Here is a 12,691-nt window from a genome sequence, read left to right as displayed (position 1 = left end):
TGAAATGTGAACTTCCAGATGTTCAAGCTGGTTTTATAAAAGAGGAACCAGAGATCAAATTGCAAACATCTGTTGGATTATCAAAAAAGCAAGAGTTCTAGAAAAACAGTTATTTTTGCTTTATTGACTATGCCAAAGTCTTTGACTGTGTGAATCGCCACAAACTGTAGAAAATTCTTCAAGAGATGGGAATACCAGACCACCTGACCTGCCTCTTGAGAAATCTGTATGCAGGTCAGGAAGCAACAGTTAGAACTGGATATGGAACAATGGACTTGTTCCAAATTGGGAAAGGAGTACATTAAGGCTCTATATTGTCACCCTGCTTATTTAAGTTCTATGCAGAGTACATCATGAGAAACACTGGGTTGGATGAAGCACAAGCTGGAATCAAGACTGCAGGGAGAAATATCAATAACCTCAGATATGCAGATGAAACCACCCTTATGGCAGAAAGCAAGGAAGGGCTAAAGAGCCTCTTGATGAAATTGAAAGAGGAGAGTGAAAAAGTTGGCTTAAAGCTCAACATTCAGAAAACTAAGTTCATGACATCTGTTGCCATCACTTCATGACAAATAGAAGGGGAAACAATGCAAACAATGACAGACTTTATTCTTTGGTGATCCAAAATCACTGCAGGTGGTGACTGCAGCCATGAAATTAGAAGACACTTCCTCCTTAGAAGAAAAGTTATGACCAACCTAGACAGCATGTTGAAAAGCAGAGACATTTTTTTGCCAACAAAAGTCCATCTAGTCAGGGCGATGGTTTTTCCAGTGGTCATGTATGCATGTGAAAGTTGGATATAAAGAAAGCTGAGCACCGAAGAACTGATGCTTTTGAACTGTGGTGTTGAACAGAACGGTTGAGAGTCCCTTGGACTGCAAGGAGATACAACTAGTCCATCCTAAAGGAAATCAGTCCTGAATATTCATTGGAAGGACTGATGCTGAAGCTGAAACTCCAATACTTTGGCCACCTGATGAGAAGAGCTGACTCATTTGAAAAGACCCCAATGCTGGGAAAGATTGAGAGCAGGAGGAGAAGGCGACAACAGAGGATGAGATGGTTGGATGGCATCAGTGACTCAATGGACATGAATTTGAGTAAACTCTGGGTGTTGGTGATGAACAGGGAGGCCCTGTCAATGGGTCACAAAGAGTCAGAAGGACTGAGTGACTGAACAGAACTGATAAATAAAACAATCTCCTTCTTTATCCATATAGATTTAATTATCAGACTCAATTTTTCAAGTTTTGTTAGTAATTTTATAAATTCACACCCTTGCCATGGTCTCATGGTAAAGAGTATACCAACCACCCTGAGAATCTGGGCTCAGCTTGTGAATTGTTTATCAAATGAGATGTTAGCAAAACAGGAAGTTTATGTACAGATTTTGACTTGCTCTCTTGAGCCTTTAATATATTCCTTTTAAAAATACCATGAGTAGCTGCTTCTCCTCTTACCTGATCCTGACAGATACATGAAGCATAGCTACACAAGGTATCCTTTACACCTATGAACATGTAACAAATTGTATGCTACTGAGTATGCCTTTATTGTGCAGCATTTTCTGACAATGATTAACACTTCCACATCACTAACAATGTGTATTGCTTCAACTTCCCAGTGAGTTGTATATACATTTTTACTAAGATTGCTACTGCTACTGCTAAGTTGCTTCAGTCGTGTCCGACTCTGTGCGACTCCATAGACGGCAGCCCACCAGGCTCCCCTGTCCCTGGGATTCTCCAGGCAAGAACACTGGAGTAGGTTGCCATTTCCTTCTCCAATGCATGAAAGTGAAAAGTGAAAGTGAAGTCACTCAGTTGTGTCCGATTCCTAGCGACCCCATGGACTGCAGCCTACCAGGCTCCTCGGTCCATGGGATTTTCCAGGCAAGAGTACTGGAGTAGGGTGCCAATGCCTTCTCTGTTACTAAGATTACATTCCTTCATATTATATATTAAAGATTGTACTCTTTCTGAATCAATTTCCACATGTAATTTTGCTCTCAAGATCATTATAAAGAGAAGCTAACTCATAATTCTGTCAGGGTAGCAAAGAAACTAAACAGCAGAGTGAAATGTTCAAAATATTGTAAACGAAAATAACAACCCATTGTCACTAGAGGCAAAATATTGCAATTGAGGTACACTGAAAGCTGGGGAGAGATTTTCTTTAGACATCAGGTCATTGACAATCAGATGTATATATCGGGAAATTTAGAAGGGAATGTGCATACTCACAGCAAGACATACGCTTAGAGAAGACCTGAGAAGCTCATGAGCTTTTACCTCTGGTTGGTCTTAGTGCTCAGAATAAGCAGCAAGGGAAGGCTAAGACTGAGTTTAAAATGGTCTTTGAAGTACTGAAGTAGTGTCCAGTTTCACAGTCAATCTACAAAGACCAGGAAAGATGGATGGGTGGATGTATCTATGTAGGAATCTATCTATCTGACTATTCTCTTTGGCTCTCACTTTCTTTGTTTATTTGACCCCCGATATACAGAAAATTTTTGTGTCAAAACACTAGCAAAACACAAACTAGAGGAAGAGAATCTTTAAAAACCACATATAATAAAGGGCTCCCTGGTGGCTCAGATGTTAAAGAATCTGCCTGCAGTGAGGGAGACTTGGGTTTAATCACTGGATTGGGAAGATCCCCTGGAGAAGGGAACGGCTACCCATTCCAATATTCTTGCTTAGAGAATTCCATGGACTGCATAGTCCATGCGGTCACAAAGAGTCAGACACGACTGAGTGATTTTCTCTTTTCTTTCACTGAAATTAAAAAATATTTTAAAAAAAATCATACACACACACAAAAAATAAAACAGTAAGCCACAAAAAGACAAACCCTGAGGAAGGAGAAGTATATGTTTTGCACAGTTAACACATTATAATATTTTAAAGTTTGTTTTCAACAACTAGTTATGAAGTATGCAAAGACAACAAAGTATGGCCCAATCACAGAATAAAGAAATAGAAATGGTCCCTGAGGAAGTAATGGAATTAGACTTATTAAACAAATACTTTGAATCTAGTATCTGAAAAATGTTGAAAGAACTAATGGAAATCATGGACAAAGAGCTAAATTAAACAAGGAGAATGAAAGCCCAATAAATAGAGACTGTCAGTAAAGACATGGAAATTATAAAAAGAAATAAATTCTGGAGATATAAAAGTACAATAATGAAATGAAAATTCACTATTCACTTGAAGGTTTAAATAGCATATTTTAGCAGGCAAAGGAAAGAATTTGTGAGCATAAAGATAGGCTACTTGAAAAGATCAAATCTGAGGAGTAGAATGAAAGAATGATGAAAAATTAATAGAATCTGAGACCAACAGTATAAGATCAAGTGTACTAATGTACACATAATAGAAGTCCCAGGAGAGGATACTGAAAGAGACAGGATGAATATTTGCAAAAATAATGGCTAGAGATGTCCTAAATTTTATAAAAGACACAAAATATATATACCTAAGGAACTCAATGAAATTGAAATACTTTGATATAAATCTAACAATATAGATATAAGATCTGTATGAGAAAAAAACGATCACATTTGTGAAAAAAGTTAAAGAATTAAGTAAATGGAGAGATATTCCATGTTCACACATAGGAAGACTCAGTATGGTCTGATGAAATCCCAATCAAAATCTCAACAACTCATATTGTGGATATCAATGAACTGATTTTAAAGTTTAAATGGAGAGACAGAAGACCCAGAATAGCCAACACAATACAGAAGCAAAAGACCAAAATCAGATAGCTGATACTACCAGACTTCAAGTTATAAAGCCACAGGAATCAAGCTTTGTGGAAGTGATGAAAGAATAGACAAGTAGATCAATGGAACATAATAATACAAAGGCCAGAAACAGACTCATATAAAAATAAACTGACTTTTGACAAAGACACAAAAAGTAATCTAAAGATTCTTAAAGAATTTATAAAAATGCTAACACTAAAAAACTCAGCAAAGTGAAGGATACAAGATCAGCACATAAAAATCATTTATATTTCTGTATACTAGCAATGAACAATCTAAAAAGAATATTAAGAAATTAATTTCACTTATAATTGCATCTAAGAGAATAACATACCTAGGAATAAATGTAACCAAGGAGATTAAAGATTTATACACTGAAAAATAAAAACATTACTGAAAGAAATTATGGGAGACCTAAGTGAACTGAACTGAAGTGAATGGAAAGACATATTGTTAAGATAGCATTACTAGCCATCTACACATTCAGAACAATTCCTATTACAAATTGAATGGCTATTTTATAGCAGAAATGGAAAAACCTATTATCGAATTCATATGGAATTTCAAGGGGGCCCAAATAATCAAAATAATACTGACGAAGTAGAACAACGTTGGAAGATGCACAGTTCTTGATTTCAAAATGTATTACTACAAAGCAAGAGTAATCAAAACAAAAATAGTCACGTAGATAAATGTAAAAGAACTAGGAGTCCAGAAATAAACCCAGAGCTCTGTGGCCTACTGATTTTCTACAAGGGTACCAAGAACATTCAATGGAAAAGGAATACTCTCTTCAACAAACAATTCTAGGACAGCTGGATTTCCACATGCAAGAGAGTGAATTTGGAGCCCTACGTTTCATCATATATCAAAATGAATTCAAAATGGATGAATGACCTAATTGTAAGAGCTAAAGTTTAAAACTCTTAGCAGAAAATATAAGGGTAAACTCTGTGACCTTCGTCACATTCTTAGGTGTGACACCAAAAGCACAAGCAAAAGCAAGAACAAAAACATAGATAAATAGAGCTTCATCAAAATATTTTTTTAAAGTATGCACTAAAAGGCATTATCAAGAAAATGAAAAGGCAACTTTGAGAATGAGAAAAATAAGGTGCAAATGTCTGATTTACTTTTCTAATATCTAGAATTCTTCGGATCTTTGGGCTTCCCTGGTAGCTCAGTTGGTAGATCTCCACCTGTAATGCAGGAGATCTGGATTTGATCCCTGGGTCAGTAATTATCTCCGGGAAAAGGAAATAGCAACGCACCCTAGTATTCTTGCCTTGGAAATCCCATGGACAGAGGAGTTTTTCATGCTATAGTCCATAGGGTCACAGAAAGTTGGACATGACTTAGAGACTAAACCACAACCACAATATCTAGATATATAAAGAATTCCTACATTTCAACAATAAAAACACAAACAACTCAATTATAATTTTACCAATGTACTTGAAGAGCCATTTCTCAAAAGAAGGTCTATTAAAGGGAAGAAAGCACAGGAAAAGATGCTTAACCATAAGAGGTGTACAAATCAAAAGCCCAATGAGCTGTCAATGTATACCCACTAAAATGGCTCTCATTTAAAGAAATTGAAAATAAGTGTTGTCAAGGATGTGGAAGAATTGGAGCACCCATACATTGCTGGTTGGAATATAAAATGTTGCAGCCACTGTAAAAAAAAAAAAGTTTGACTTTTTTTGAAAAAATATACAATTACTATACAACCCAGGAATTCCACTGGGTATATACCAAATGAGTAAAAACAGGTACTCAAACAAATCCTTGTTCACAGATGTTCATAGTGGCACTATTTAGAGTAGGCAAAAGGTGAGGATGACTCAAATGTTCATTAACAGATAAACATATAAACAAAATATGGCACATACATGGAAGGGAAATAACTGAGTCTGAGAAGGAACACATTCTTTCTCTATGCCACAAGTTGCCTGAATCTTAACACATAGTGCTGAGTGAAAGGAGCCAGACCCCAAAGGTCATATGTAGTATGATTCCACTTACTTGAAATATCCAGATAGGCAAATCTGTATAGAGGCAGAAGGCATACTGGTGATTGCCAGTTATTGGAGCATCAGGGGCATGGGGTTGATAGGTATGGGTTTTACTTTTGGGGTGAAAAATATATTTTGAAACATTTAATAGTGGTAGTGTTTTACAACATTGTATTAAATTCTGGTGGGATATATTTTATCTGATATGAATTTCATCTCCATTAAAAAAAAATCCAAATAGTTGTGGGGGGCGCATTTTGTAACATTATACATACTAGATTTTTGTAGATTTAAACTGAGTTACTATCTCAGTCTCAATTTCTCTCCACAACCCATTCTCTCTATCTGGGAAAATACCTTTTCTGCTTTCACTGATAACTTCTGCTCATTTAAGTCTATTCCTAATTTTATGAGTTTCTTCCATGTCAGTAATCATATGTTGTTGTCAATAATTTACCCAGTAAAATTACAGTATTTGTTTAATGATCACAAACCTGATACTTCTATGTGTCTGTGCCTATAAATTAGAAATTCTGGGTCCATATATTTTTTCACCTATACCATAAAGCAGATAATTTTGGCCAAATTGTTTCATTTATTTGGGTCTAGTTTATTTCAAATTCTAAATTCATTTTATTATTACTTAAAAAAAAAGCCTAAGGCTATTATTTAACATCTAATTGCTTTATGTGGGTTTTGATTATTAAAACACTATAAAGTCAATAAAACTTCAACTGCTACCATTAAGGTAGAGATGTTATAATAGTTTTGTTTCATTCACTCATTCAACAAATACTCTGAGCACTTATTCTGTACTGTCCCTGGGGATGTAAATATTATCACCAATGATATAATCATTAATGATTAATCCACTGAGTCTATGTGAAACACACAGATAAGTATGATGATGATGGTGATGATGAAAGTATTTATTACTATATTTTAGAAACGCTCTGGAAAAAAGACCAAGAGATAAATATACTTATGCCTATGTTCATATCATTCTTCATTTGAAGAGGCCTAATTAAAACTGATGTAAAACATTTGTAAATCAATTATTTGATACACAAATGTACAGATGACATCTATATGTTTGGTGATAATAAGTAAGATTTTCTGAAGATATAAATCTACTGATGCATTTAAATTACTCATCAGCACACTATCTTCCATGTAATAGTGAAAGTGTTAGTCGCTCAGTTGTGTCTGACCCTTTGAGACCCCATGGACTGTAGCCCTCCAGGCACCTCTGTCCATGGAATTCTCCAGGCAAGAATACTAGAGTGAGTAGCCACTCCCTTCTTCAGGGGATCTTCCTGACCCAGGGATCAAACCCATGTCTCCTGCATTGCAGGCAGATTCTTTACCATTTGAGCCACCAGGAAAGCCCAATAGAGTGTGTGTACCTTGTTTTCTTATAACTTGGAAGCCATCCCCCCACACACACCTCTAAAGCAGTCAGGTGAAGGGGTGATTGCCCTCAGCTTATGAAACATTAGTTATTACTTACTGTAAATTGCATAATAGATATCTAGGATATGAGACCAGCACTATAATTCCAAGAAGAGCTGTCCCCCCAATTTTAGTATCGCAGACAACATTAGAAGTAGAATGTTATAATGTAGAGAAAGAAATCCTTAGATGTGATGAGACCACAACTAGATCATTGAATGGAAGTAATGAGCTGTATGATATTTAGTGAGGTGTTATTATGGTGATAGATGGAATATAGTCTTATTGTGGTGATCATTTTAAAATGTATAAAAATATCAAAAAGCTAGGCCATACAACTGAAACTAATATAATATGGCATGTTAATTATAACTCAACAAAAAGTAGGTGTGAGACCCAGTTTAGATACCTAAAAATAAAAGCAAGGCAAAAAGCCATGTATTTTGAGATAGGATTTGTGTTGGGCCATGTGAAAGTGGATCACAGGACAGAAATGGTATGGACCTAACAAAAGGAGAAGATATTAAGAAGAGATGGCAAGAATAAACAGAAAAAATATACAAAAAAGATCTTCATGACCAAGATAACCACGATGGTGTGATCACTCACCTAGAGCCAGATATCCGGGAATGCGAAGGCAAGTGGGCCTTAGAAAGCATCACTACGAATAAAGCTAGTGGAGGTAATGAAATTCCAGTTGAGCTATTTCAAATCCTAAAAGATGATGCTGTGAAAGTGTTGCATTCAATATGCCAGCAAATTTGCAAAACTCAGCAGTGGTCATAGGACTGAAAGAGGTCAATTTTCATTCCAATCCCGAAGAAAGGCAATGCCAAAAAATGTTCAAACCATGGTACAATTGCACTCATCTCACATGCTAGCAAGCTAATGCCCTAAATTCTGCTATGCAGGCTTCAGCAGTATGTGATCTATGAACTTCCAGATGTATAAGCTGGATTTAGAAAAGGCAGAGGAACCAGAGATCAAATTGCCAACATCTGTTGGATCATAGAAAAGGCAAGAGAATTCCAGAAAAACATCTATTTCTGCTTTATTGATTATGCCAAAGACTTTGCCTGTGTAGGTCACAACAAATTGTGGAAAATTCTTCAAGAGATGGGAGTACCAGACCACCTGCCATGCCTCTTGAGAAATCTGTATGCAGGTCAGGAAGCAACAGTTAGAACTGGACATGGAAGAATGGACTGGTTCCAAATTGGGAAAGGAGTACATCAAGGCTGTATATTGTCACCCTGCTTATTTAACTTCTAAGCAGAGTATATCATGTGAAATGCAGGCTGATGTAGCACAAATTGGAATCAACATTGCTGGGAGAAATATCAATAACATCAGATACACAAATAATACCAGCCTTATGGCAGAAAGTGAAGAAGAACTAAAGAGCCTCTTGATGAAAATGAGAGAGGAGACTGAAAAAGCTGACTTAAAACTCAACCTTCAGAAAACTAAGATCATGGCATCTGGTCCCATCATTTCATGGCAAATGGAAACCGTGACAGACTTTATTTTCTTGGGCTCCAAAGTCACAGCAGATGGTGACTGCACTTATGAAATTAAAAGATGCTTGCTCCTTGGAAGAAAAACTATGACCAACCTACACAGCATATTAAAAAGCAGAGACATTACTTTGCCAACAAAGGGCCATCTAGTCAAGGCTATGGTTTTTCCAGTAGTCATGTATGGTTGTGAGAGTTGGGCTATAAAAAAGCTGTGTGCTGAAGAATTGATGCTTTTGAACTGTGGTGTTGGAGAAGACTCTTGAGAGTCCCCTGGACTGCAAGGAGATCAAACCAGTCAATCCTAAAGCAAATCAGTCCTGAATATTCATTGGAAGGACTGATGCTGAAGCTGAAACTCCAATACTTTGGCCACCTATGTGAAGAACTGACTCATTGGAAAACACCCTGATGCTGGGAAAGATTGAAGGCTGGAGGAGAAGGGGACGTCAGAGGATGAGATGGTTGGATGGCATCGCTGACTTGATAGACATGAGTTTGAGCAAGCTCCAGGCGTTGTTGATGGACTGAGGAGCCTGGGGTGCTGCAGTCCATGGAGTTGCAGAGTTGGACATAACTGAGCGACTGTACTGAACTGATCTGAAGTTAAAGTGACTGGCATTCTAAAAATGCACTAGACATGTACCTATCTTCAAACAACTCATGACCATTTGGTTGTGTCAGTTACCTATTGGAACATTAAAACTACCCCAGCTCAGTGACATAAAATAAAATCCACTTATTATTTCCCATGATTTACTTGGTTGATAGGGTGATTATTCTGGTTTGAATTGACTTTTCTAGGCGTAGATCATTAGACATCCTGTTTCTCAGCAAAAACATCTGGCATGACTTGGGTAGCAAGGCCCTTTCTTCATGTGGTTTCTCATTCTGCAGAAATTCAGTCTGGGCTTGTTCACACGATGGCATGAGGATGCAGACAGCAGAGGACAAGTTCCAAGGTACAAACATTTTCGAGGTTTTTGCTTGCCTCTCATTTTCAAATATTCCATTGTCCAGTGAGAGTCACATAGCAAAACAGATTCAAGGGCTAAATAAATACATTCCAATTCCAGAGGAAAGGAGCAAGACTATCGCAAGGTCATAAATATAGTGACGGAAAGAATTATTTGGCCCTTTTTAACACGATGTTCCACTTTGCACTAATGGATAAATCCCCTTCTCATTTTAGATCTTGAGTGAGATCCTCACTCCAAAAGGAAGTCACAATCCAACACAAAATTGGGAGCCCTGAATAGAGGATTTAGAGTGCAACAATTATTAACAAACCCAATGTGAATTTGCAGGATTCCTTTACTGATAGCATCTTTTGATTCTCTAATGAACTGGATTTCTGTCAACTTTCTCAATCGGCAGAAGGGGAAACCTGATCCTATTATGTAGCCAGTAATATCATAGTAGTTTATTTATAGGAACTTAATTATTCATTACAGCCTTCCTTAAGATAGGACACTATTCCCCAGAAAGTGTTTAGAAAATGATCATTTAAGCTCTTGTTGTAGAACAGGTTTGTGGATTACTGGGTTAAATTTTTATAAAATCTATTACTACAGGAATTTTAAAAATACTTCAATATACTGATGAGTATTGCATTTTTAAATAAGGGAATATAATGTATATTGTCTTCTAAACTTAATTCCATTTTTTAGAAAAAGAAAATAAGGGCTCAATGACTACACTTAAAAAGAGCTTCTTCTGATCCAGGCATTTATACATCCAAAATTTCATTCAGCCTTTACAACTGATACAGGTGGTGTTATATATTCAAAAACTTGCAAAACAGAAGGAAAGAGAAGCGAGCTAACTTGCCAGATTCCGCATATCTTGGAAGTGACAGGTTTGTGTACCAAACCCATTTTGACTCAGGACACAACCTAACTGTAACAAACTACCAATTTCAGGTGAAGCTTCTTCCGACCTCTACCCCTAGAAGGCAAGGGGATCTTTGAGAGCCTCTCCCAGGGCCATGATTCTGTTCTGGTCCCAAATGGGGCACTCGAGCTCTGCACAGGCATGCGATGCTTTCCTGCTAGGCTCACTTAAAGCACAGCATTAAGCACATATTCTACCCCCCAGATCAATTCCCATATTGCTCTCCAAGAACACTCTGCACAGCTAGGCAGTGAGGCTTCATATTAATCATGTTTTCTAATTATTTATTTATTAGAACAAGGGAGTTGAACACCTGGCAACATTTACATTTGCAAATTAGGGAAGTGGCCTCACTCCAGCAGAAATCTGATTTTATTATTTGCCTTGTAAAATCAAGTTGGCTCAGCGGTGGAGAAAGTTATATTAATATAAACAAGGATGAAATGCTGGAAATAAACTCTTTTCCTGCCTTCAGGTTTGATATATGTTGCATAAATTTGTACACTTGAACCCTTATTCATGAAGCAATTGTTAGGGTGAAATAAATAGGATATATCAATATTTCTCATTTTTTAACTAAATTTTATTAGAGAATAGTTGCTTTACAAAGATGTACTAGTTTCTACTGTACAACAAAGTGAAACAGCTATACATAAACCTGTATCCTCTCCTTTTTGGATTTCCACAGAGCACTGAGTAGGGCTCCCTGAGCTATATAGTAGGTTCTCATTAGTTATCTATTTTATACAAAGTAGTGGATATATGTCAGTTCCAATCTACCGATTTACCCTATCCTTCCTTGATGCACATTTGTTTATTCTCTAAATCCATGTCTGTTTCTGTTTTGCAGATATGATCATCTACAAATGATGGTATCATTTGATATCATTTGTACAAATCTTCCATATATATTTGTTAATATACAGTATTTTTCTCTTTCTGACTAATGTCACTCTATGACAGTCTCTAGGTCCATCCATGTCTCTGAAAAACAGCCCAATTTTTCTCCTTTTAATGGCTGAGTAATATTCCCCTGTGTGTATATATATATACCACATCTTCTTTATCCATTCCTCTGTTGATGGATATTTAGGCTGCCTTTTCTAGCTATTGTAAATAGTGCTGCGATGAAAATTGAGGTGCATGTGTCTTTTTCAATTATGGTTTTCTCTGGGTATATGCTCAGTTCTAGGATTGCTGGGTCCATTAATTCAAAAAATCTTGGTTCAGTACTTGCTATATGCATGCCCCTGCAGTTGGCACTCGTGTCATAATTTAAGGACATGAATTGTAACATACATGCTGTCAAATTCTAAACTGCACTAAATACATAGAGTCTCCATGTCTTTTTTTGATATGGAGATTATAACTATATTTTAGGTGGTTATGAGGCTTAAAATGGATAAAAGTATAGCACTTAACTCATAGGTGTGTCATACCCAATATTAGTTGGCTACTCATGGTCCCTGTCCCTCTTAAGCATGGTGATCATAAAGATAAAAAGACGCAGCCCATAGTTACACAGGCCATAGCTTAGTCATTAAGGAAGACCAATTAGTTTTAAAAAAAAAATATGATCAGTACCACAAAAAATATCAAATATATGCAAGTGATAGGTAATTTTGGATATATATATAACATAAAGATCACAAGTCCTCTAAATACATAGGACATTTGACCCTTGAATAAGTGGGTTAGAGTTGCAGACCCTCTGTACAGTAGAAAATCTGCATGTAACTTTGCAGTTGACCCTCTGAATCCTTGGTTCGATATCCTCAGATTCAACCAACTGAGGATCGTGTGGTACTGTAGTGTTTACAATTAAAAAAAAAAAATCCACATACATGGACCCATGCATTCAAATCTGTATTGTTCAAGGGTCAACTGGTATCTAAGAAAGAGACAAGGGAGCTAGGATTGAGGATGTTTACATGATGAATGGATTCAAAATGAGCCTTGGGTGACTGAAATTTATCCTGTAGCCAAATTATTCCACTGACAGCCAAGAGTCATGCTTCATGGAATTTAATTTAGCC

The sequence above is a fragment of the Bubalus bubalis genome, chromosome 18 (assembly GCF_019923935.1).
Source record: "Bubalus bubalis isolate 160015118507 breed Murrah chromosome 18, NDDB_SH_1, whole genome shotgun sequence".
Lineage (NCBI taxonomy): Eukaryota > Metazoa > Chordata > Mammalia > Artiodactyla > Bovidae > Bubalus > Bubalus bubalis.
The sequence above is the reverse complement of the archived record's forward strand: the minus strand, read 5'-3'. Positions refer to the sequence as shown.